The sequence below is a fragment of the Phoca vitulina genome, unplaced genomic scaffold, assembly GCF_004348235.1.
Source record: "Phoca vitulina isolate PV1807 unplaced genomic scaffold, GSC_HSeal_1.0 scaffold7, whole genome shotgun sequence".
Lineage (NCBI taxonomy): Eukaryota > Metazoa > Chordata > Mammalia > Carnivora > Phocidae > Phoca > Phoca vitulina.
Genome location: NW_022589710.1, coordinates 62,106,813 through 62,134,518, shown reverse-complemented (window position 1 = coordinate 62,134,518; position 27,706 = coordinate 62,106,813).

Genomic DNA, 27,706 nt, shown 5'->3' with positions numbered 1-27,706 from the left:
CAGGGAACTAAGAAGAGAGAGAAACGTCACAGGTCCCCATGGTACCCGGTGTGCATAGATGACCACTCAGTGCTGGCCTGGAGAAGCCTGCCAGGACCGAATAAGGCTGGAAAAATCCGGGAAGGCTTCCTGGAGGCATCCACTGGCTGGGCCTGGGTCTGGAAGAAACTTGGACTTGCTTCCTTCTCTTAGACTTTCTTAGACTTGACAAGTGGTCACTTCTGGGACACTTGGTGGCATGATGCTGTCCCATGGGCTGAAATATGGGCTGTGCGTGCCCTGCACCTGGAGCACGTAGACGTTTCTGTGACGAATCTCTGAGCAGAGACCCTCAGGTGCCCAGTCCCCCGTCACAGAGCCCGAGGGCAGTTACCCCAGGCTGGGCACTGGGCAGTGGGCTGGCCGGGGCCGTGAGCAGACCATGGCAAGTGTCTGGAGCACCAAAGACCAGTGGCTGGTGCCCACGTCAGGGAAAACACTCGCTGACCTTCACCTGTCGCGGGCAGGGGACCCAGAGAACTCCTTCCTCCGGCCAGAGCCGGCGCTGGGGAGCAGCGAGCCCCACGGGGCAGGGCAGGGCCCACCTGCGAGGCTCCAGGACCCAGCAGGCTGCAGAGCCTGGGCCTCCCTCGTCAAGCCAGAAACTCAGGTCCAGGGAGGGAAGGTTGTAAATTTGGGTGTGAGGTCCCCAGAAAAGCCATCCATCTCACTAAACCAGGGCCACCATCATCCCCTCATCTAACGGTGGTATCTCGCCATGACAGAGGACACGGAATCCTGACTCACCAAGGAAGCCGGCGTGGCTTTGAACCTGGTGGGACGAGCACCGTGGGGCCTGGGAAGGTGGTCACCCGCGCGTGCTCTCCCAGCCACGGAGGCTTCGGCCACACCCTTTGGAGGCCACGAGGACAGGTGGCTTCATTTCCAGAGGAGGTCCCAGCAGCGCCGAGTGTCTGGGCTGCGTGAGGTAAAAAGAAGCAGAAACGTCCCGGTGTCTCGTCTGCCCTCTCCTCCCCCGCCCCCCTTTAAACCAGGCTTTTAAGTGCTGGCCCTCAGCCTGCTGATTGCCTCGCTGCAAAGCTATTTAAAAACTTCCTGTTCTGCATGCTAATTAACAGTCTATGAATTTTAACTTCCACCCAGGGCCCACGTAACTAACGTGCGTTCAGTGGAGGCCCGTACCTGCCACTCGATGTCTGTGGTGTGTTTTTCTCCTTCCTGCTAATCTGGATGTGCGATGGGGATGTTCCCAGGATTATCACTGTCCCAGGCACTGCTGACTCTGACTCTTGGGCCAAGAGACCTGGGGCTGGCTCCTTTATCGTGACCCACCTTGCCATTCCTGGCAAGTTCAAGGCAGATGGGCTCTGAGTCACCAAACACAGCTGCAGGACAGGAGAGTCTGTGCTGGGCCCAGCCCCTACCCCCAAGAGCTCCCAGACTTGAAGGAGGCAGACAAGTCAACAGGGCATTTTTGAGGAATATTCACGTATTTAATCTTCACAAAACCCCTTATGAGGCCAGGATCCTTTTATAGACAAGAACACCGAGGGCCAGAGTGGTTGAGTAATTTGCCTAAGAACACACAGCCAGCCCGCTTCGTGTCTTGGGCTCATTTTTTCTGGTGAGTTTGGGTCTTATTGATTTGGAGGAGGTCTTTAAATATCAAGAAAAGTGTCTCTTTATCTGTGCTATGAGTTACAAATATTTTCTCCCTGTCTGTGGCTTGCCTTTTGATTTTGTTTGTTCAATTATTCCCCTTGTCATTTTAAAAGTTTATTTATGAGAATTTAACAGTCTTTCCTTTTATGGTGTTTGAGTTTTGGTCCATGCATATAGAAAGGACTTCCCCATTGACTGAAATTATATATTAAAATGCTGTGCTTTCTTTTAACATTTTAGTCTGATTTTTGTTTGTTTGTTTTTTGCCTATAAATATTTGTTTCATTTGGAACTTGTCTTGATGTATAGGATAGCCGTGGCATAGTCTCTCTAACCAGGAGAACGAAAACTCAGAGTCTAAGAGTATCCATGAATATCTAGCACTTGGTGGTAGGGGGGAATTCTAAAAAAAAAGGGTATTGACCAAGCTTGCAATTACCACTTAGATAAAGCCCGCCCTATTTCCCAGACCCTTTGCCCCTCTGTAGCAACTGAAATTTGAGGGCCCCTTGAATTGGAGGCCCGGTCACTCTTTGGTGCCAAGTCTGGGACTGACGCTGGGGATCAGGACATGAATAGGCCAGTCCCGCCCTCATGGATCACGCAGACAGACAGACGGATAGACCCAGCGTGGTGAGCCATGCAGAGAAGGCCAGCCTGGGGCCACGTTGGCATGACTGGTGGAATTGTGCCAGGAGAGATTGAGACTTTTCAGCCATTTCGGATGTACCCACCCGCCAGCACGGTGGACAAGCATGCATGTGGACCCGTCGGGTCCCCCGTCTGCAGGATGAACTGCAGGACCGGATGGTGTCAGAGTTCCCTCCCAAAGGACGAGTTATAGCTTGATTGTGGAGACGCCCCACAAGCACTTCTGACATCAGAGTGGCTTTTGTCTTAACGCTTTTGTGTCTTTCACCTTAAAGTATAAACATGTCTAGAAGAGCCACTTGAAAAGTTCCTTCTGATATATGGCAGGAGATGCGTTTTCGGAACAATGTGTCACAACGGGTGCAGGTGGAGACCTCCAGGCCTGGATGCCTCTGCGTCTGCCCCCGAGGGGTATTGCGGTGCAGAGAAGCCGGGGGAAGGCCACAGGCTACCACGGACCCGCAATGGCTGAGTGGCCCTGGGCTCGCCCATGGCCTTCGCTGAACTCGGCCGCAAAGACGGGGGGCTGGGTTCCAGGTCCCGGCTGGCTGGAAAGCTCTACATCGGTGGCCTGTGGGAAGGTGGGGAGGGACATGGGGGAAGAACCCTTTTCCTTGCTTGGGGTCTGATATCGTGGGCCACCCTGCAGATCCATCCTCTCTGTCCTGGCCAGCACTTGAGGTCCAGGAAGCTCAGGGCACTTGAGGAACTCAGGGTCCTCCAGGCTGCGGAGTGAGGCTGGTGGGTGTCTTTTGAAAAGCTTCTAATGTGCTGCCAGAGCCTTCTCTAACCCGGTCTTCTCCAAAAATCCTGGTCTGGGGCCCTGGATTGGCTCCAGGGCTGGACCCGCGCCTACCTGCCGGCTTCTCCCAGCCCTGCCCGGCCGCCCCGGGCCATTGGCGCTGCTCTGGCGCCTCCTAGTGGTGGGTGAGCGCCAGTGCCCTTCCATCCTGCCGCGCAGGCGCCTGGCTCCGCTCACCTTGACCCTTTGGGGGCTCCCACGGTCTCCTCAGTTCTTTCTGCTTCGTGTTTGTAAAAGCCAGCCAACAAAACACTTCTCGGCTTCCTCAGATGGTTCCTGGTTGGTTGGGCGGTGTTTCTATTTTATCCTATTTTCCTCCTCACACTGAAATTCTCTAAGGAGGGGCAAGAGCCCAGGGGTCCATGTTTGAGTCAGTGCTTTCTCATCTAGAAAATCGATTGTATGTCATCTTTAAGCACCGTAACTACGGAGGGGTCTTAACCACACCCGCAATGCTCCTGTTGTAACGGTAGTTGAGAATGTGGAGTACAAAGCCAGGATTTCATCTAATATGATGACAGTTGTGTTAGTTTTCATTAATATTATTTAATACATGTGTTATTTATATGGTATAATGTAATAACACCCAAGATATAAGCACAATATATAATATAATAAATTAAAATGTATTCCTTTCAGGAAATCCACCAAAGGGCAAGAATGTCCACAGCAGCCCCCAAACTAGAAACAGCCCAAATGTCCGTCAATTGTAGAAAGGATAAATTAATAATGGTTCGTGAAAAAGCACACACCCAAACACAGACAACAACATGAAGACCCCATAGTCACGCTGAGCAAAAGAAGTGAGATACAAATGATTTCCTGCACATGAAATTCTAAAACTAGCAGCCCTCATCTATGGTGGTAGAAGTTGGAAGAGCTGCTCTCGGCACCCGGGTGTGGGGTAGAGAGGGGGAGCCCGCCACGGTGCTGAATTACTCTGTATTGATACTTGATCAACATTTGATCTCACTAGCTGCTACATTCGCAAGCTGTACCATTAAAATCAAGCACTGTTGGGGCGCCTGGGTGGCTCAGTTGGTTGAGCGACTGCCTTCGGCTCAGGTCATGATCCTGGAGTCCCTGGATCGAGTCCCGCATCGGGCTCCCTGCTCGGCAGGGAGTCTGCTTCTCCCTCTGACCCTCCCCCCTCTCATGTACTCGCTCTCTCTCATTCTCTCTCTCTCAAATAAATAAATAAAATCTTTAAAAAAAAAATTAAGCACTGTTATGAGCTATTTGTGTCCCCCGCAAATTCATATGTCAAACCCATAATTTCCAGTGTGATCGTGTTAGGAGGTGGGGTGCTTGGGGAGATGCTTAGGTCATGAGGGTGGAGCCCCCACGAATGGGATTCATGCCCTTATAATAGGGGCCCCAGAGAGCTCCCTTGCCCCTTCCCGTGTGAGGACACAACCAGACTCTGTGACCCGGAAGAGGACGGTCACTGGACCACACTGGCATCCTGATCCGGGACTTCCTGCCTCCAGATCTCTGAGAAATGAGTTTCTGTTGTTTATAAGCCACCCAGTCAATGGTTTTATTATAGCAGCCTGAATGGACTAAGACATACACTTTACACATTTTTTTTTTGATGATATGCTTTAATAAAAAGTAAAAAAAAAAAAAAAGTAGCAAAGGAGGTAGGAGGAAACACACCAACATGTTAATAAGGTAGTTGCCGCTGGACAGTGGGATTATGGGTAATTTTTCCTTCCTTTTATGCATTGTTGTGCTTTAACTATTTATACTCAGAAAAATCATTTTAAAAATGTTACATATCTCGGGACTTGTAGTGAGTCAGTGCAAATAACATGTGTACATATGCTTTGTAAAATGCAATGTGTTCTGAACACTGTCAGATTCGATGTGTTCCAGAAGATACTCTGTGTGTACGTGGCGGAAGGATGGTTATGCTTGCAAATCTGCATGAGAGCCCATTGGGGCCTCACCGGTCTCTTGCATTTTGCTCTGTGGAGTGTGATGTCCCTCTCGCAGCTTAGAAGGTTCTCAGGGGGCAGTGAGGAGACCTCTGTGCCCTGAGGGGGAGGGAACCGGGCACTCGGGGGCTTCTCATTTCCAGCCTCCCTTCTGTTCACTGCCTAAGTGACCTTGGGCACCTGAGTGACCTTGGGCACTCTCCCCATCTGTCGGATGTTCATCTGGGAGCACCCAGGGCTCCAAGCCCCTGGTCCTTTTCAGCTTTAACACTGGTGATGGGCCTCCTGGAGGGAGGATCAAAGTCAGTTCTCACCAGGCCTGTTCCAGTGGTCAGACCAAGAGGGTGGGCCTGTGGAAGGGTCTTGCCTGAGGGTTCCAAGAGTCCCGGGGATGAGGGTCACCCTCAGCTCTAGCTTACCACTTACAGCCATGGGGTCCAGTCTGACCCTCAGTCTCCTCATCTGTGAAATGGCAATGACCATACCCATCTTGCCCCTGGATAGATGAGGAGGGAATAAGTTCTCACTTGTCTCCTGGCCCCTGTGGGCACTCAACCATACAGGGAACTCCCTCTCCTGCCCAGGCTTCTCTGAGCCTGGCTGAGGTTCAGAGACCCCTGAGGGTGACGTTTCCGTCTACCCACCAGCACTCAGTGGGTGCTCAATGAATGCTTGCTGAATGTGCCCAGAACAAAAAGGCAAGAGTGCAAAGATCCGAGCTGTCTGATGCCTCCTCTCTGTTGCTGGGGCTGAGGACGGGGCTGAGGAGGTAAGAAGGGGAGTCCCCTGGCATGGAGCAGCCACACGTTCTGGACAGTGTCCTGAGCCTCCCTCGGGCCCCTTTATAAGTCCAAAAGGAAACCAAACAGCAGCTCCCAGAGCTCTCTCAGGTGGGACCCCAGAGCTCAGCATCCCCCCAGCCCTGAAGAGCCCAGGGGCTTGGGGGTATTTCCCATGGGCTCCTGTCTGGGGCCTGCGGGGATGGCTGGGCCGGGCCGGGCCTGACCTCACACCAGGTCCCAGGGAGACCCCTGCTGTGCTGTCGCCGAGCTCCCTGAGCCACAGCCCGCGAGTTGAAGCTGGTGACAGACCTCCCGGGTGTCTGCATCTCCAAATGCATCATCTCCTTGAATCCCCACAACGACCCCCTGCGGGCCCTTAGCACCCCGCTTTTACAGAGGTGGACGTGGAGACACAGAGAGGTGAAGTAACTTGCCTGAGATGCACAGCTCAGATTTGAACCACGTAACTCCAGAGCCCATGTTCACCTGCCCCAGCTTCCCAGAGAAACCGCACTGATGGAAGTGGCCCTTGCTTCCTGAGACACTGGCCTGGGCCCGTCGGGCGCTGTGAGGGAGTCCTCCCAGGGGACTCCTCTGGGGGCTGGATATCACCCCTCCTGGTGGGGCTGCAGGGTGACTTTGGTGGGCCCCTTTCTTCATAAAAACAGAGTCTGAAATGCTCCTTCACAACAGCACCAGTATGAAGAAAAATGTCAGCCCGGCCAGACGATACTCCGTTTTGGCCTTCTGATTTTAAAAGAAAGGAAGATCTCTTCATGGACCGCTAAAGAGCAGGGTGGGCTCTCTTGGAAAAGTCTGCGGCGCCCATCAGGCGCCCTGCTGGAGGTGGGGGGGACCCAGGATGGAGCCCCTGTTTGTGTCAAGTGAGGTGCTCACGTGGTCCATACATTCTTCCAGCTCTCTCTCATGCAGCCGCACCCCTCCATGCTGGTGGCCAAGCAAAAAGACTCTGAAAATTGCAGGGGACTGCCCTGGGGGGTCTCCCGTCCGGCCAGTGTCTGCCAAACTCCAGCTCTGTGCTCTCTCAGCCCTCCCCCCTGCAGCCTACAAGCTGCTAGCCCCCTGTGCCTTCACAGAGTGGTACCCGGGGGGGGGGGTGCAAGGATCGGATGTGAGAACCAGGCAGCCAGCACTCCTCCCTTGGGGCCCCGTGGGCTCAGAGGTGAGAGAGAGAGAGAGATGGGTGAGCTGGGGCTTCATGGGAGACTTCTGCAGGAGGCCGTTCTTGTTGTGGGTGGCCATCCGGTGAGGCGGACAGCCAAGACTGTTGTGATGGTGGCCGGGCGCTCCCTGAGCTTGCTTTCTCCATCCTGGGGATCGGGCACGATGCTGCTGTGGAGCAAAGCTCTTCACTCTGAACATGTACCCACGGCTGAGAGGCTACCCGGCTGGGTCATGAGGTCCCCGTCGTGGCACCTCACCAGGGCCCTTGTAGACCAGAGGTTCCTGACCTTGGCTGCGCGTGAGAACCGCCTGGGAAGGTTTTATAAATCCAGATGCCCAGGCCCCACTCCAAACCAATTAAATTGGAATGTTGCAATGGGACTCACTCAGCAGTTTTAAAACTAAGGAGGGAGTTTGCGCATTAGACCTGAGTCTGAGTCTGGTGGTGGGCGATCTCGTAATCCGATCGGGGTCAGGCTGGCACGTGTCGATCATTCATCAGACATCCGGGACGGTGTTGGCCCCTGTCTGGGGCCCATGGGCCATCCCTCTTCTTCTTTCTTCCCCCCCACCTGTCCGTTAGCGCGGAGTGTGCCTTCCTTCCCTCCCTGGGCCCCACGTTCCCCGCCCCCTGCCCTTTGTCTCTGAACCAGGCTGCTTCCCACCCCCGAGGTGTACGGGGCTCACTGTGTGCGAGCACTCCGACGTTTCCCGCTGAGCTTGGAAACTGCAGTGGCCAAAACACCGAGAGGGAGGCGAGGTGTCCTATACAACGCTGGCTGCGCTGACGGCGAGGGTGCCAGCGCGGGATTCCTTCTTGGGGCTTCTGGCTCCGAGTTCTATTGGGCTCCGTGCGCACATGTGTGTGTGTGTGTGTGCACGGAGCCCGAGAGCCCGTGTGCCCAGGTGGGACGCACTGGTGTGACCATGCGTGAGTGCTCGCTTCTTGCCGGCGTGTGCAGCTGCACGGATGGGTGTGCCCAGGCCCGCTGGGGCATCTGGAAGGCAGAATTGTGCACATCTGGGTCCAGGGCTCCCGCACAGCAGGGGCGCCCGGCAGCGGGTGAATGAATTGTTCATTCACAAACCAATAGATGCATGCACGGAAAATAAATAGAGTAGTAATCAGACATATTCAGAAAGAAGCTCCTCCTTTATTTTTAGCACACACACCTATGTTTTCTTGCATTTCAAAAAAATATAAACTTTTCTTTTAAATTTCCCGTGGGGTGGGGTGGCGGGACTCCATGGGCTTTTCTGTGTCTCGGAGCTCTTTAAATTCATTTTGGACCCTGGCACACATATGGGTATGTGCTGGTGGATACTTGCTTTCCTGCCTACAGAGAAGAAATCTTGGTAACTCAGCTACCATCTCTTAATAGCAAGTGTAAAAGGCAAGAACGAAGTTACATAGAACATGGGAAAAGATTCTGAAGCTAAGTTTGTGCTCCTAAATGCCCCACAGTGAAGCCTGTGTGCCTCTTGCCTTGCAGCCTTATTCATGCACTAGTCCAAACACAGAGATGGATGAGTACGTATGTGACTGCGAGCATGAAGAACCATGGTGTCATAAGCTGGAAAATTATTCCAGCAGATAATGACCATTACAGTTGGTAACGAAGGCGCTTGTAGGAGGAGGGCAAGGTTTGGGTAAAGGGGGTAATCACAGGAGTTCAGCACGTTGGCAATCCCCCTTCCTCTGCTACGCAATGACCGTGCCCCTTAGCGCCCCCTGCTGATGGGTTCTACCTCCTGCAGGCAGATTTGGGGCAGGGGAGGGGAGAGCTCTCCCTCCATGGCAGGCTCAAGAAGGATATGTACCGACAGATGTGAGATCCTGGGAGCCATCCCAGCCACCTGGCCAAGAAAGGCACGTAACTTGCCCAAAGTCACCGGGCCAGCGAGCAGTGCATTTAGGACTGGGTGCCTTCCTCCAGACCTAGGCGTGCTCGGTGCCCAGCCCACACCAGCTCTCCCTGCGTCCTGCCTCTCCTGAGCCCACCTCAGGCCCCAGCCAGAATGTGGGCAAGAAGCAGGAGCAGGTGTCCAGACCCCAGCGATGTCCACTGCTTGTGTTTAGTGATCGTCTCATAAGGTCTCCTTCAGAGGGAAAGGGCCTCCATGCCAAGGGTCAGCAAACATTTTCTGTAAAGAGTCAGATGGTAACTCTTTAAGGCTTTTGGGCCAGACAGACTCTGTTTCGATTACTTGACTCTCACTATAGTATGAAAGCAGTACAGACAATGCATAAAAGAATGAGTGTGGCTGAGCTCCAATGACGCCATTTAGAGACAAGTGTTGGGCTGGACGGGGCCCCTGGCCCTTCCTCGTCCGTGCCCACTCCAGGAAGCAGACTTCTGCCCTTTGCTTTCCCAGTGTGTCCATTGGTGAGACAAGTCTCCTCTTTTGGGAACTACCCTTGCTCCACTTTCAAATGCATGGCGTATGTGGGGTTGACCATCAGCTGCCCACTTGGCTTAATCATCATGTTCTGCTTTCCTTTCTACCCCTCACATGCTGGTTGGTTCAAGAATGGACACCTGACCCGGTGGGTGCCAGTGAGAGTAGGAGTCCTCGTTCAGCTCGTGGGGGGGAAGACAACCTTCCTTTCCCTGAGGCTGTGAGGTCTAGAACTGGTGCAGCCAGTTTGCCTCTGGGGGAGAATCCCTGGAACTGCCAGTGGGCCACTGTGGATCCTGAGATGGAAAGCAGGGAGAAACCATGGAAGATGCCTTCTCCCTGGTGATATCCTTTGAGCCCCTGGATCAAGCCATACCTGAAGCTTGTGCATCTTTGGACTTTTCCATTGTGTGAGCCAATAAATTACCTTTATGTTTTAAGCTGTTTGACCTGGGTTTCTTATTACTCACAGCCTAACCCCCTTGCTGATATATCATTCTTATGGTCTCTTGGGGCCGGCACAGGCCAGCCTCCTGCATGATGAGGGGCTTCCATAGCCTTGAGACACTTTCAAGTTGCCTCTGAGATGCTAGCTACAGTCTCCAAGCCTCTGACACATTCTATTTTCCAGGGCAGCCTGAGCGTGGACGTCTCCTGGGCCCCAGGACCCTGTGCTGAGGCTCTGGCTTTTGCCTCCAACCAGGACTAAACTTTGCTATAGTAGTTGGGAAGGCTGGATTCTCCAGGCTGTGAACTCTAAAATGTTCTGTAACGGAAACATCTGGGCCCTCTGCTGGCCCCAGGGTGCACAGCCCTCAGACTACCATAAGTCACGACAGCACATCAAGGGTTTTATTGTGGTTATGAATTATGGATATGGCCCTGGTTGTGCACTTTTCATTATTTTTTTCCTGCTGCAATTAAGCCACAAATCATCCTTGAGAAATGGGAGGGTGACCGAATTAGTTGGGATTCGTCCGTAATAGGCTGACCCTGGAAAAGTCATCCAGGAGGGCGTCAGATGTTTGCCAGGTCCCAGGAGCCTGGGCTGGGAGACGAACAGCATCTCCCCGTCCGGGCTTCGAGCTAATGGACTTTATGCATCTGAGAGACTCGTGCTGCCCAGCCACACACTTAACCCACTCGCTGCCTTTATCCCGCCTCAGCCAGGAAGCAGGGAGACTCCGCGGACAGCAGTTAAGGGAGGAGGCTGGGTTGGTCCTGCTACTTACCTGGCGGCTTTCAGACTGAGGATCAGCTTTCTGATCCCCTTAGTGATTGAGAGGAAGAGTGAATGGGACCCTCGCAAGTTCTGAGCCTCTGGGATGAGGGTTTTTTTTGTTGTTGTTGTTTTTTGTTTTTTTGACCCTGCCAGAGTGTGTGAGTCCTTACCTTTTTAAAATTAGCTTTTTATTGAAATATAACGTACATCTAGAAAAAGTGCACAGCTTGATGGATTTGCAGCCTGTGAAGGAAGGCACTCAGATCAATGTGAGGATTTGCTGCTCTAGAGGGTGAGTCAGGTTTTTGGCCCTTGAGAAGCTCACGGTCAGCCAAAGGAAAGGAGGCAGAAATACCTCACAATAATATTAACCGAAACAAAATCAAGGTACCAGCCCACTGATCGTTAGGCAGGACACGCCCTGCTGTGGTATCTGGGGCTGCTCGTTGGGACCTGCCTCCCTCCTGGTACCTGCGGACGGCTGGGTGGGTCAGGAGCCTAGTTCTGGCCCATCGGTTGAGTGCATGTAACCAGCGTCGCTTCTGGGGGAAAGATTTCACTGTTGGCCGGAGACTCTCCAAAGCTCTCTTTCCATGTATAACGGTGACAGTGACGAGTGACATTTGAGATGGGGGCCACAGAGCAGGGCGTTGAGGAGCAGAGCCCTCTGCTGACCTCAGGGGACATGCTCGTTTTCCTGAGGAGAAGCTGAGATTTTAGGGTTGATTGTTAACACAGCGGAACCAAGCATATCCCTCCTGACGCAAGGCCAGGCTCTGCTCTCGTGTGTAAGATGTTCGGTGTTAATTATAATGCTGGCTGGCAAGCAAAGCTGACAATTAGGAGGAATGAGTGATTCGTGTCTTTCAGCGATTGCTAACATCAGTAAGATAACTGTCTTCCTCTGGCAGCCCCCAAACCATGGGGACAATGTCTGATGCCCCCTCTCTGGGTCCCTCCTGTCCCCATCCCCGTGATGGAGCCAGGGATCGATCCCTGAGCTGGTTTCCTTGTCTCCATCCCCACGGCCACTGCTTGGTTAGAGGCCCCGTCATCTGGATGCTGCAGTGGCTGAGGGGCCCCTCGGCTTCCAACCTCGCCCTGACACCTGTCCTCAACGTCTCCCCCGCACCCCCGCTAGCACGATCTTTCTAAAGCGCAAATCTGCCCTTCTCCGCTTCCCCGCTCAAAACCCTTCAGTGACCCTCTGTTGTTTGCAACAGTGCTTTTCAGAAAGGCTGCACGCCTCGAGGGAACATGCCCTGACTCCAAAAGCCAGGGCGTCTGCTTTGGAATCTTAGCTCCACCACCAGCCGCCTGTGTGTCACTGAGCAAGTCACTCAACCTCTCTGTGCCTCAGCCTCTTCATTGATGAGAGTGAGGAGAATAGTAATAATAATAGCTAATAACAATACTTACCTCATAGGATTGTGGTGGACACTAAGCGAGTCAATGAGTTCCTTAGGACCGCGTGTCTCGGGCACATATTGCTGCATTAACAGAACACCCCCAAACCTAGCACCTTAACATGGTCATTATTGTATTATATCCCTCACATTTCTGGGCATTGACAGGGTTTGGCCAGGCTGTTCTCACTTAGGTCCCTCTTGTGGTTTGGGTCTGATGGCAGCTGGGGCTGGAATCACCTCCGGTCTTCCTTCCTCACCTGTCTGGAAGATGAGGCTGGCTGTCACCGACAGTGACACAAGGCTGATTGGTGGGTTCAAGGTCACATGGTTGTGCATGGCTGCCAGGGATGCGGGAAGGAGTCTTGCTGGCTCTTTCCTTGGGAAGGCTAGCATTTCTAAGAGGGGCCTTCTTAAATGCAGGAGGAGTGTTTGAAGGTCCTGGGCAGTTAAGGAGCACCCCACGTCCACATGGCTCCCCTTCTGGTCCCAGGAACGGTCTTACAGCTCCTTCCCTGGCTCCTTCTTGTCCTTGCTCCCTGGCCATCTCGGATCCGGCTCCCCACTGCAGAGCTTTTCCTTTCCTTTCCTCTCCTGCCATGTCTCTGTGCCCCACAGGATCCATACAGACCTCTGTCCCCCCGTCCAAGTGCAGAAGCTAATTGTTCATATTGATTGTCAGTCTGTCTTTCTGCGGACCGAGTCTCCAGGGCCAGGTCGGTTCCAGCGCTGACCCCAGCCCGTGTGGTGGCGAGCTGGTGCCCAGTGCCCAGCCGGTGCCCTGTGCACGTGTGCGAGGAAATGGAATGAATGGCAAAGTTCCTGTCCTCGCGTTTCATGCCCTGACCACGTCAGAGGCATCTGGAAGCCCTTACTTGGTCTGAGAGCAGAGTCTTCTCAGCGAACTCACATTCACCATGCTGACTTCCTGCAATTCCCCAAAGAAAACAGTATTCTAGGAGGTCTCTCCACCCAGAAGAATACTTGGGGCTCCAACCAAAAGAAAGAACCCAGCAGGAAATGAGGCCGTTTTCCAGCTCACCAATGGCCTCTCCGTGGAGGGGTGACCTGCTTTTCTGGCTAAACACATTTCCCTACCAAGGAGTCAGGGAGCGGGTGACAGGCTCAGGCTCATCTGGTTTCCTCGTGATTCATTCTGACCTCTCCAAGAGAAAGGCCGTGCTGTTGGCAGGGACTAGGAGTTAATCTGGCACTAGCCGAGTAATTAAAAGTGAGGCCTTGGATGTTTGTGTAATGAGCCGAGAGTATTTTCCACCAAGCTGTCATGCAGGCTCCCTAATCAACGTTGTCTTCACATTTGATGGCAAATGACAGTGTTTATATAAAAGAAGGAGAAAAAGAAGGCATAGGGATCTCCCCCCAGCCCAGTCTGTCTCCCCTCCGTTCCTGTGTGAGTTTCCATCTCCCACCGCTGGCTTGGACCGTGGCAGGCCAGAATTTGGGTCATTGGTGGCAAATATTTATGGAGCGCTCCAGAAGGCAGTTATACCTGCAGGTGGGGGTCAGGGCCCAAGAACAAAGATCCTGCAAGGCCGGGAGACAAATGGTGTGTGTCTAGATATAATTTGTTCTCCAATTCCTCAATTCATACTTGCCTTGCAAATTCATTTCAAAAAGTATTTCCCAATGTAAAAGCACCTAGAACAAAAAAGCTTTCTCATTCCTTCTCTCTCTTTTTTAAAAGATTTTGTTTATTTACTTATTTGAGAGAGAGAGGAGAGGGACAAGCAGACTCCACGCTAAGCGCAGAGCCTGACATGGGGCTCCATCCCACAACCCTGAGATCACGGCCTGAGCTGAAACCAAGAGTTGGAGGCTCAACTGACTGAGCCACCCAGGCGCCCCTTCCCTTCTCTTACCCCTGCTTCTACATCCCCCCTTTTCCCTACACACTTATATGCTTATTGCACAGATATGGACACTTTGAGCAGATGGGAGTCCTTAGGATTCTATCCTAAAGCTTCTGGACTTGCCTTCCCAATGACAATCTGTCTCTTTCTCCACCCCTGGATGCTGTCTGGAGTGAGTCCCATCCCATAGCTTTTCCACTCACTCCTGGATAAAAGAATATCCTCTACTTTTAGTTAAAAAAAAAAAAAATCCTTTGTTTAGTTCAGTGCAATCATGAAAACACTGAATTCCACCCAAAGGTGAGCGCCTCGTGGGCCACCTGCAAACTCATGCCGGGTGACTGTGGGCAGGAGACAGGCCTGGAAGCCTCTTTCCTCTTTCCTCCACCAGCACCTCACGGGGACCTCACCAGTGTCCTTCCTGCTGCTCTGGGATTGAGGGAAAGAGTGGGGATCAGCGAGCTTCGGGAAGGTTCTGCTTGACCTGGTGGTCTGCTCTGAGCATCCTTCTTGACAGCTGGGTTTGTGGGATTCGTGGCAACTACCCCACCAGGAGCCTCCTCTTGCACTTCTCCTCAAGCTTCTAGATGCATCTCTCACCTTTGCCATCGGCCTTTGGGCTCTGTGCATCCACCCTGTCCCACAGCATGTTGCCCCTCCAGGTGCCCTCGGGCAAAGTTCCTTCCAAGATGTCCCCAAGCTGGCTCCCTTGGTGGGTTTACTTAGTTGGTGGAGGAACACCCTCCCCCCTCTGCACCCTGACTTTGGTGGAAGTACTGTCCAACCCTGCTCTGTCCTCCACCGGCACCCTGCTCTCTCCCATTCTAGGGGGGGAGCTCCACCTCTTGCCTTTGGGGTTTCTCAGGCCTCGGGCTGACACCTGCCAGCTCTGCATCCACAGACACTAGGGGCCCGAGGTCTCCAAGGGTCCCCTGACGCCTCCTCCCAGGGCTTGAGGGAAGAGGGAAGGATCATTCCTCCACGGGGCAGGGCAACACCCCAGCAGTCAAGCACCTCTTCCCAGGAAATCCTCTCTCTGTCCCTGTCCCGTCCACCTGGACATTGGGTATTGGGCTGAGAGCTACCAAATAGGTTTTCATCCACTTTCTTTGTGAACCCCATCAGGTAGTCTAGAATCTTACTTTGAAGTGTGGGGATATCTGGCACCTACTGTTTGGCTACTGGCCTCTGGGGCTTCAGTGAATTGTGAGACAGTCACACTTTCGCTTCCTGCACCTGGATGTGAGGACCAACAATGTCTTGTCCTGCTCAGCCTCTGGCTAATCCCATGCTGTCACCTCCACCCACGTCTGCCAGGACCAAGTGATCTTACACATCGTGGCACTTGACACTCCCAACTAATATGTGGGACATATAGGAGCAGTTAACTTTGTTCCCATTTTAGAGATGAGGATACCAAGGTAAAGGATCTTATCACCAGGAAGTGCAATGCCTTGACTTGGACTCTGGGCTTTTGACTTCACGTGCCTGGTAATGAACATTCATGCAGGGCTCATCAACACCATTTCATGCCCTCTGTTTTCCAGGGGTGTCCAAGTGGATCCAGTATGGGACTCTGGGCATGGGTTATAACGGATACCACCTCCTGTCTTTTCGGAGCTCTGTTAGCTGGTGACAGCTCCCTCATTTGCTGCTCCTTCCAGACTGGATGGCACAGAAATATTTATGCATTAATTTACACTAAATTGTAGGGCTTGTCATATATTTGCATTTCAGGGGTGGACTTCAATAGGATGACACTCAGCCCTAAGGCGCTACACAGGCCCTGGGGAACGCAGATGAACAAGACCCAGTCTTTGTCTTTGAAAAGGATGCTGGAACTGACCCCCATTCTGGTGAAGTAGGACACTTCATGGCGTGGGTGTGTGTGTGTGAGCAAATAGGTGGCAGAGGGTCATCATTTTAATAATTATCACCAGGTTTTTGTATCCATTTAAAGGAATTACATGTATTTTTTTAAAATATGGAAGCATTACACACACTGCTCGATCTCCTATTTTTCACATAGTAATTTGTCATTTCTGGAGAGAGCAAGATGGAGTCACTCATGTCAAGCAGGGACCTGTGTCAAAGAGTGACATAAGCAGCTAAGGGGATTATAGCTGAGGCCAGATAAGCAGCAGAAACAGAGGAGGTCTGCAAAGGCCCAAGACTGATTAAATACCTTTAAAAAGGTAGTATTTTTGCAGCAAACTGTCAGACTCCTCAGACGCCGCCCCCTTTATGTCTGATTACTTTAAAAAGTCCGCTGTGGGGGCGCCTGGGTGGCTCAGTCGGTTAAGCGTCTGCCTTCGGCTCAGGTCATGATCCCAGGGTCCTGGGATCAAGTCCCACATGGGGCTCCTTGTTGAACGGGGTGCCTGCTTCTCCCTCTGCCTCTGCTTGCCACTCCCCCTGCTTGTTCACTCTCGCTCTCTCTCTGACAAATAAATTAATTAACTTAAAAAAAAAAGTCAGCTGTGGCTGAAGGCCCTGCCCGATGGATCTCCTAACAGAGCTGAGATCCTCCACTGCTTGACCATAATAAGTAGCACGTGCTGAGAGCTGACCCAGACCAGACCAAGTCCTCCTCCCAACTGTGCGCTCATGGACTGACTTGGCGTTCAGCTCGTTTACTTCCTACCCCTTGTTCTGTCTTGCTTGTTATGCTTTGCTTTGTGTGCTGTGTAAGAAGCCACATTAAACACACCAGTGAAAGGGGCGCCTGGGTGGCTCAGTTGGTTAAGCGAAGGTCATGATCCTGGAGTCCCGGGATCGAGTCCCGCATCGGGCTCCCTGCTCGGCAGGGAATCTGCTTCTCCCTCTGACCCTCCCCCCTCTCATGTGCTCTCTCTCTCTCTCACTCTCTCAAATAAATGAATAAATAAAATCTTTAAAAAAAAAAACACACCAGTGAAATATCACTGAGTTTGGAATCCTGCACCTGCTTTATAATCGTGTTAACCTTGCAGTTCGAGTCAATGAAACTGACGTGGAAAGACACAACTCGTGGGTGTGCCTTCCTAGCATGCTTGAGACATTTCCTGTATTTGTAGATCTGCTTCTTTCTTCTTTTCTAAAGAGCAGTTTAATGTATTTTAATAGCAAACTTACAGGAATAGCACAGAAGGCAGACAACATTAAAAACATACACTCGTGCTCTGGGCAACCCAGAAAAGTAGAGTGAATGATGGAATCGGTTATATGATAAGAATTCTACAAATACGATTTGGTTGCCATTAATAAGAAAATTTGGGGCGCCTGGGTGGCTCAGTTGGTTAAGCATCTGCCTTCGGCTCAGGTCATGATCACAAGGTCCTGGGATCGAGTCCTGCATCGGGCTCCCTGCTTAGAGGGGAGCCTGCTTCTCCCTCTGCCTGCCACTCCCCCTGCTTGTGCTCTCTCTTTCTTTTTTTTCTTTTAAAGATTTTATTTATTTATTTGACAGAGACAGAGATAGCGAGAACAGGAACACAAGCAGGGGGAGTGGGAGAGGGAGAAACAGGCTTCCTGCCGGGCAGGGAGCCCGATGTGGGACTCGATCCCAGGACCCTGGGATCATGACCCGAGCCGAAGGCAGATGCTTAACGACTGAGCCACCCAGGCGCCCTCTCTCTCTCTTTCTGACAAATAAATAAATAAAATCATAAAAAAAAAGAAAATTTGTTTTTTTAAAACCTCAAATGCTAACATTGTCCAGAAAATTTTAATGGGTTTCTTTATCATTGTTATGAAGTTGAACTGCCGAAACATGTTCACTGAAACATTCTGATGCATTAATGCTTTATGGCCCCGTCTGTAGATGGATAATTTGCACACTAAGGAAAATGAAAAATCGCCAATACCTGATTTCTGCCTTCTATTTTTCCACTTGCAGTCATCTGCTTAGGTAACTTCTGACCCCACGGGAAAAAAAACTGATGGTTCAGAACGACTAGTCACAGGAAGAAGAGATTTCTTTTTTTTCTTCTCTTGTTTTTGACAATGAAATGCTTCTCATGATAGTGAAGTCTTAAGCATCACTCCATGAATGTGGCATGCTGCTTGCATGTCCTTGGCGTGATTGTGAGCCCTGTGGCATGGACAGGACAAGCTTGGTGTCTTAAAAAAGGCCAGCTGTGTAGGTTCTGTAGCCAGGAAACCAGTCTGCTTTGTAAGAGCCGTGGCTTAGCGTCCTCCTTATTGACCCCCTCCTCTCCTTCAGCTGGAGCCCCGTGAGCCAGAGTCAGCGCCAGTGTCCGAGAGGGGGCTTGCTTCTTCCTTTTACATAGCAGTGCAATACCCCCCAAAATGGGAAGGAGTTGAGAGTCTAGTCACTTTTTCACATTGCCTCTCTTTGTTCAACCTAATATAAAAAAGCAAGTAGGTTTCACCATTGCTTTGGGTCTTCATTCCTTATGAAGGGTCCCCCGTGGCACGTAAAACTTGTATTAAATAAAATTGTATGTTTTTTTTTAAATCTGTCTTACGTCAATTTAACTCTTAGACCCAACCAAAAAGCACCTTAGGAGGGTAAAAGGTAAAAGTTGTGACTCCCCTACAAACAGCTATACCATCATTTATTCAATCAGTGCTATGGTTAGCTTGTTTCCAGTCCCTACCGCTAAGGCAATGCTCTTGTAGTATTGATTTCTTAGGACAAATTCCTACAAGTGAAACAGTCGATGAAAGAGCATTTAAATTTTGATAAAAATTGCTTCCCACAAAGGTTGCGCCAATTTACACACCCTCCCTAAATTTCTGCAGGTGCCTGTTTTCCCATGCCCTTGACACAGGGTACATTGCCAATCTCATTAGATCTTTGTCTAGTTGGATAGAGGAGTACAGACATACAATACATACAGTACATGGTATCAAGTTGTAGATTTCACTGATTTCTCTCTTTATGACACTGCGTGTTTAAATGCCATCTGTATTTCTCCCTCTGTGAGCTGTCCACGTTCTTTTTTTACTTTGCTCTTTCTTAATAATCAATTAGTAATATAGCAATAAGCAATTACTTATTACTTAAATTATTAGATTAAATAATGTATTAATAATTTGTAGATTATATATACTTATGTATACATAATGTTATAAGCAATATTATATATACTTATGTATATATAAGCAGAATATTATAAGCAAATTATATATACTTATATAACTATAAATTATATACAGTTCAAGATACATGAATGTATATGTATGTACATGTAGCCTAAAACTGTTTTTCTAACTTGTCACTTGTCTAGTGACCTCATGGTACCTTTGCCACATTGAATATTGAAATTTTACATAGTAAAATGCGTCAAATTTATTGTCTTTTCTTTTATGGGCTTTGGGTTTAGGGTCATGCCTAGGAGAAAACACACACATGCGCACATCATAAATACAAACAAATTCGTCCTGTTTTCTTTAATACATTTTAAATTTTTTCATTTTTTACATTTAAGTTGTTGCTTCGTCTGGAATATATTGATATAAAGAATGATGAAGCAGTCAGAATTAATTTTGTCTGCATAGTTACCACATTGTCCTGACAACATTGATTGAAAAAGTCATCTCCCCACCCCCCACTTTATTTTATTTATTTATTTTTTTTTTAAGATTTTTTTTTTTAATTTTTATTTATTCATGAGAGACAGAGAGAGAGAGAGAGAGGCAGAGGGAGAAGCAGGCTCCCAAGGAGCAGAGAGCCCGATGAGGGACTCGATCCCAGGACCCTGGGATCATGACCTGAGCCAAAGGCAGATGCTTAACCATCTGAACCACCCAGGTGCCCCCCACCCCCCACTTTAAAGTGTTGCATTTATCATAGATTAAATCGAGAAAAATCTTTTAGCCTAAAGATAAGGGAAGAAGTTACATGATAAGAGATCAGTAGATTTGACTGCATAGAAATGGAAGATTTCCTTGCATGGCAATGTGCTATAAATAAAATTAAAAGGCTAAAAAAGATGCAAACTTCAGCCAAAAAAAAGGACAGAGGACTATATATGTAACATAAAGATTATTAGTTTTGCCTTTTCCAACTATAGGAATTTTATCATCAGAGAAAAAGTTACAAACCAAGGAATCCCTCGGGGACACGTGTGCATGGCACTTTTGCTGAATTGGTACCCAGGAGGATGAGGGAGGTTAGCAGCGGCAGGACTGCGTGGGAGGGCAGGATCTAGACCTTCTGGGCTGCAGGTGAGCCGGCTTTTGCTTGAACTTGCACGCTCTGTGAGCGCACCAGTGCCGCACTGTTTAATTAGCGTAGACTGATAATACATTTTAATAACTGGCTGTGTAGGACTGCATTTGACCCTTCTTTTAAAAAACTCTGTTAGCTCTTCCAACTTTTTAAAGGGATAACTTTACAATCACTTCTGTCAAGTTACAAAAAACTTCTATTGGTTTGACTGTTATTGCATTAAATCTTTATTTAATTTGGGACAAATCGACATCTCTTTCCCCATCGTGTCTCCCCATTCCTCAGTTTCCTTAAGTCTTGTTTTATAGGTCTGGGTAAAGTTTCATATTCTTCTTCATACAGACTCTTGCATTACCGTTTTAGAGTCATTCTTGGAGATTTTATGTTTTTATTATTCTTTTGGACGAATCTTCTTTCTTTTTCTGTGTCTTCCCATCTGGTATTGCTGGTATATAAAAACTCTATTGACTTTGGCATATTTATTACATATCTGGCCATATTATTGAACTCCCATTATTTCTTAATAGCTTTTCAGATGAGTCTCTTGGGTTTTCTTGGTATATCAGTACTGCCTAAAAATAACCTGATTTCATCTCTTCCTCCAGAGATCATATCTCTTATATCTACTTTATACAGAATTGTATTGGATGGGAACTCAAGAACAATGTGAACTAATAAAAAAAGAAATCCCTGGCATCCTTTTCTTGCCCCAATTTAATGACAATGTCTGTGATACTTCGCCATCAAACGTGAGACTAAGTTAGATGTACTCTTCCTAATTTTCTAAAATGTTCCCGAAATTTAAATTGAGAGTGAATATCAAATTTCATCAACTTTCCTTGTGGCATTTGCTAAGACTATTTGTTTTTATAAATGCATTTTAGTAAATTAATAGTTTACTTACTGTTAAACCCCTTTGCCTTGCAAGTTTCTCTACTAGGTCCTAGAGAACCCTGTTATAATTTGATTTTTGGCTTGTTAATATTTGTTTGTTTTCCCATTCACATCTTAAATAAATGAGGTAAGTGTACATCTCCAGATCTGTAGATAGGCCTGATCTAACATCTGCAGGAGACTGAATGAGACTTTATCTAAGAGGCTGTGGGTTAAGAGTAGGATTAGAAGGCCACGTACTATATGTCTATAGTATATATTTGCACATATATAAAGCAGATGTTTAAGAGTTGTAAACCAAGGGCACCTGGGTGACTCAGTTGGTTAAGCGACTGCCTTCAGCTCAGGTCAATCCCTGGAGTCCCGGGATCGAGTCCCGCATCGGGCTCCCTGCTCAGCAGGGAGTCTGCTTCTCCCTCTGACCCTCCCCCCTCTCATGCTCTCTCTATCTCATTCTCTCTCTCAAATAAATAAATAAAATCTTTAAAAAAAAAAAGAGTTGTAAACCAAAATAACAAACCACTAAATACTATATGTTCTATCCTACCTTTTCAAATATACTTGTACAATGACTAAACAAGTAATCTATAAAGCTATGATTTTTATAGGACTAAAAGTTGGTAAAATATTTAAGAAAAAACTGAACTGAATGATTATCATGAATGTCTGTATGTTCTGAGGATGAACTGTCAATGTTTGGTTGTGTAATATAATATATAAACACAAAATGCTTAAATAGCCATATGTTTCAAAAAATATTGTTATTTCTTGGGCTTTCATTTTAGCAAAAATCACTAATTATATTACTATAATCAAGATTATTACACAATATTTTCTATTGACAGCAATGAGGTAAAGTATTAAACAATAAAATGTAATTACTTCAAAGTATGCAAAATGTGAATGTATTTTCCTAAAAATATAAATGAAAAATGTGAAACACAGAAAATTAAAAATTGTTCATGTTTTCAAATGATTTGTCTTCTAAAATATTTTAAATTATCTTTCATCAAATGACAAAATGCAAATTAAAATTAATAAATATAAAATTTTAAACAAGAATTATTCAAGTAAGGCAGAATTTATTTTTAAAATTAGTTAAATCTTATTAAATATTTTAATAAATATAAAATCATTTGTAATTCTAGCATAATTGGCCGTATGAAAAATCCATCTCATGCTTTATGTGTGTTCTGTCTGGAGCTATGTTATACAAATTTGGGATGAATATAAATCATTTAATATTGAAAAGTATTCCTCAGCTGTCATGAGCAACTCTTCGGAAATATTGTGCTAATTTGTGAGTAGTTCTCGAAGCACAGATTATAACATAAAAAGAAGCAGGAAAATGGACGTTTGTACTTCCAGAAAATGATACATCATTATGCAGTATCTATTGAATTCTTGCGATCCGAGAGAAAGAATTGGCAAGTCAATATATCTCTCTTTCCTCTTACCCAAGCACTCAACCTCCCTGCACACTCAGAAACAGGGTCCGTGTCCAGAATCAACAGGGACACAACCCACAGTCCTTCCCAACATCTGGACACACTTATCTTTTGTTCTGATGACATGACGAGAGAGACCTGGAGATGCGTTTCCATTTTCCTGGCCTGAACGTGGTCATGAGAGAGACTGTTTACACTTACACTGAGCACCCAACTCTGAATGTCCTTTCATGCACTCGTGTGTGTGTGTGTGTGTGTGCCCACTCACGTATGTGTACAAGAGTGTGTGTGTGTATATATGTGTGTGTGTAGAGAGAGAGAGAGAGAACAAGAGAGACAGAGAGATCATCTGTAGCAAAATGTTCATGACTGATAAATCTAGGAGAAAGATATATGGTTCTAAATTGTGTTATTCTTTTAATTGTTCTATGTGTTTGATATTTTCCGAACTTAAACAAGAGGAATATTTTACTTGCTTCTTCCCTCTTATCTGTAAGATACTAGAAACTTCTGATTTGATTTCAGCACTTGTATGGCGGTATCCCCAGAATGTCTGAGCTATTCTATCTTGGAGCATGGTAACACAGCTAAATCTTCCAGTACTGGTCAGATTTTCGAAGGGCCTTGGGTATCCCCAGAATCAGTACCCTGTCTGTAAAGTGATTCAGGATCAGCAGGTCTGGAGGTTTGCCAGGTCCCTATTTTGGAAGGTGAAGGGGGAAAAGGAATTGAAACTAAATGCAAGGGAGTGGTTGTCAAAATTGGATGTGGACTCTCAGCCGGGAAAGGAGGGAAATAACACATGGAAGAGTCTGAAGCAGGGGAGATTTCAGGTCAGTGACTGGAGAATCTAATAGAATGGAAAAGGTTTGGAGTGGGCCTGCTGTAAAGACAGAGGGTGGTGGTCAAGGGCGAGATGCTCATGTTGCTGAGATAATCCTTGAATGGTGGCCAGTTATCGATCATGACCGAATCTGGGGTACAGCCAAGGGAATGGGTGGCCCCCGGAGGGTAGAATAAAAGATCATGAGAAGTGTAGCGTTGGCAGATGCGCAGACTTACAGCACATCGCCTGAACACAATAGGAACACGTTACTAGCTGCCCGACCCAGGCCAAGTTACTTCACCTAAGACTCTGTCTCCTCATCTGTAAAACCAAGATAATAACCCTCCTTCAAAGGGTTGGAGCACAGAGTACAGTGCCTGGTACATGATGAGAACCAGTGAATATAGCCCATCACCATTGGATTGAATCATTTGAAACTGCCAATATTCAACCATTTTGACCTACAAAAATCAATTCCACAGGGTTTCAGCTAATATTATAACATTTGATTCTTTCCAATAAAAGTCATGTATTATATTCCCAATGCAATATGGTGTAATTTTTACGGAGCCATTTTATAATTTCTTAATTTGAGGGTGGCAAAATAACATTCACTCAGGCCTTGGGGGCCAAGCCCCCGGCAAACAATGCATGGCCTGCCTCTAGAGCCCCCCCGCACCTGTGGCCCAGGGTCTTCACGGCTTGAACTCAGGAACTGATTTCTGCTAGTCATGAATGAATGGGATTGTCTGTTTGGATGTTGGCCAGCCTCAGGGTTGGCCCCCGAAGGCCTGGGCCTGGGTGAGGAGCTGTGCCGTGGTGGTGAGGGAACCAGGATAGACGTGGAGGAGGAGGTCTTAGAGTTAGCAATGGGGGGAGGAGCGCAGGGAGGAGCGAGCCCAAGCAGACACCTTGAGAAGGGGGCTCCATGAGTATGGCTTCTCGGGCAGAGGGTTCTGAGTGTCTGAGGACTTCTGAGTCTGGCTGCTTCTCTACAGTGTTAAAGAACATCACTGATGGTCTAATTACCATCAGCACACGATGGTTTTTTCCTTGGGTTTGCAATTTTTTTAATTGATTTTTCCACTTCCTGGTGAGTTTCTCTGCTTGCCGTCTGTCAAGACCCAGCATCAAAGAAGAGTTTGAAAATGAACCTTGTGTGCCCGTGAAGGCGTTGTATCAACATGGCAGGTGGTTTTCCATAACTGTGGGGGATTAAAATGTCACGTCGTTGGTTTTTGGAAGCCGTTTCACATTTTTGATCTACTTCAGGGGAACAGAAGGAGATGGTGATGAGAAGGTGGGGGCCTTTTCCTAAAAATCACTGAACTCTATTTGCCGAGGTGACTATTGTGTGCTGGATCTTAAAGGAGTGGCCCAAACACGAGACAATGATACTACGAGCTCTCGTTTGTGATGTCCACCACGTGCCAGGCACTGGGTGAGACACCCTAATTATGTGACCTCATTTGGCACTCATGAAAATCCTCTGAGCCATGGCCCAGAAGATAGGAAGAAGTTGAGAATGTCGACCGAATCGGATATGTAGTCAGAGAAGTCAGCAAACAGGCAAAGCCATCCCCAGAGCTTAAAAAGAGGCAGAGAATGTACTCAATGTAATTTCTTTGTTGAGTGGTTGAATTGCAGCAGTCAGCCAGAATTTTAAGAGACATACGAGAGGAAATGGGGCCACCAGTAACATTCTAGCTGAAAGGAACTTTAGCATTTCCAAGTGCACTTGAGGCTCACTTGGTAAGAAGGGCTTCCATCAAGATGACATCCTAGTATAAAAGGACAAGGGCAACAGTGCCAAGACAAAGGGCAGAAGATCTGTAGCACAGGGCCCAAGGGGTAGGAGAAAAGGGGTGCACATCAGCTCTAACAGAGGCTGCCCTCTGGCAGTCCTGGATAAGGGTTTCACTCCTTCCCTGATGAGTGGCAGCTGCAAGCGCCATGAGAAGTCCCCGGATAGGATCCTCGATGTGTATATTTTTGCTTAAATTAACCAAATGTAGTTCTTATTCCAAAACAGAGGGTCTGAACTTTATTTTGATATCCATCAAATTCCAAGTTAAAGAATTTCTCAAAGTGGATTGAATCCACCCTGTATGATTAATTTCACAGAGATCTTGGTGCTCAGCAGGAGCAAATCAGAAGACACTTCTGGACAATCTTGCCACCTGTGGGATTTAAAACTAACAGGTATGGGGGGCGCCTGGGTGGCTCAGTCGGATGAGCGTCTGACTCTTGGTTTCAGCTCAGGTCATGAGATCGAGCCCCATGTCGGGTTCCGTGCACAGGGCAGAGCCTATGTAGGGGGGTCTCTCTCTCCCTCTCCCTCTGCTCCTCCCTCACTTGCATGTACGTTCTCTCTCAAATGAATAATAAATAAATAAATAAATAAAATCTTATAAAAAAAAAACAACAACAAAAAACCCCTTAACAGATATGGGAATCATTGGAACTAACCCATATGGGAATAGAGGGTGGAGCTAAGGGACAGCATCTGGGAGCAATAATGGACCCATAACCAAGCACAGGTTTCAACAGGAGCATTGACCCAAAGGATCTAAACAGACAATGGAGTAGTAGGCAGAGACACTGGCTCTGAACAAGCAGGTTCAGGCTGTGGGGTGAGACAGAGCCTGAGAGAGCTCCATGCGTGAACACATATTGTTCTGTGAATCAACATGTTCGGGACACCAGAAGAGCAGCATCGCCTGTAAAATATTAACATAATAATAATAATGATAAAAATGTATTAGGTATTTGTTTTACACCACCAACTCAGATGCACAAGTGTTATGTTTCTTTATTTTTAAAATTTATGTTTATCTGATTCTGCCTCCCCATCCAGCTGGCTGGAAATTCATTATCGATCCTTATCAGGGAATGAGTGTGGGTGGGTTATCCCTCCCCTTTAGGTAGCTGAAGGGAGGCTTGGGTGGGGCTCATTACATGGTAGACAATCCTCAGCTCTTCTGTCCTAATGATGTTTTGGGGATGCTCATTGTCAAAATCTTTATTGTCATGGTCATGGTGCCTGACCCTCCATTGTCCACTGGGATGGGAATCCATTGATGGTTTTGGAATGTGAGAGAGTCTGCATAAATCCCTCAAGGAAAGGTGCAATCAAATCTGGGTCTTCCTGATTCTCAAGTTCATTCTCAGGCTGACCCCATGCACGAAGTGCTTAGAGTGGGCAGTGTAGGGTTGGGGTGGACCTCTGAGTAGGAGGCCCAATTTTGTTCCCCAGCCTCTACGAAAGCACTCAGCTGCCTGATGTAGCATCCCCACTTTCCCCAGGTGATCTCAGGTTGGTATTTCTCACTTGAAATTAGTGGTTTAGGTGGATAGAAAATTCTCCATTGGGGAAAAAGCCTTTCATTGCCTTCTCTACTGAGAAGAGAGCTATGAGTGTGATCTTCATGGGAACCTCTGTCTAAGATAAGAAGATGAAAAATACATTGACATTCTGGAGCAATTTGATGGCTCTCGTTAGAAAAAAAAATCTCTCAGCTGAAATGAAATTAGAGATGACCTTTTAAAGAAATTTTGGTCTTAGCTTCTCTGAAAAAATGTCTTCCAATTCTGAAATATATGAAACTCAATGCAGCGGGAAATTATGGTCAATTGCCTTGAACCTTCTGGTATGAGATTTCAGAGCATCTAGGGTTACATAATTGTTTCCAATACTCAGAAACACATAAACACTTAATTTCATTGTCTGATGGGTCCTCATTGTGGTCCTGTGCTGGCGACCTCAAGAGAACTAGTCACACTCAGAGTTTTTTGTTCACCCCCGTATTTTAAGTGGTGTTTGGAATAGGTAATTTTCACACTGTTCAAAATTCAAAAGGAATTAGAGGAAAACGGTAAAATCTTCCTCCAAACCCCTCCCAGACATCAAGGTGCCCTTCCCAGAAGCAAACATGTTTTAAGCAACTTGAACATTTTTGTCCAGAAATATTTTATTCACATGCAAATGGCAGCATGATATTCACACTTTTCTGCTCTTTACATGTACTTTACAACACGTTTGGCTCATCTTCCCATATTGGTTCACAAAGAGTCGCAAAACGTTTGCTCATTCTTTTTGTCTGCATCACATTCCATGATATGCATGAACTGCCATTTATGTAAACTATCATTTACCAATGGGTATTTAAACTGCTTCCTTTCCTTTTTCTTTCTTTTTTGCAACTTCGGATGATACTGCAATGAATAACTTTGTTATATATATCAACTCTCACCTGTGTAAGTATATTGGTGGGATAAATGTCTAGAAACAGAATTGCTGGATTAAAAAGTATATGTACCTATAATTTTTTTTTTAAAGATTTTATTTATTCATTTGAGACACAGAGATACAGAGAGAGAGAGAGAGAGAGAGAGAGAGCATGAGCAGTGGGAGAGGCAGAGGGAGAGGAAGAAGCAGA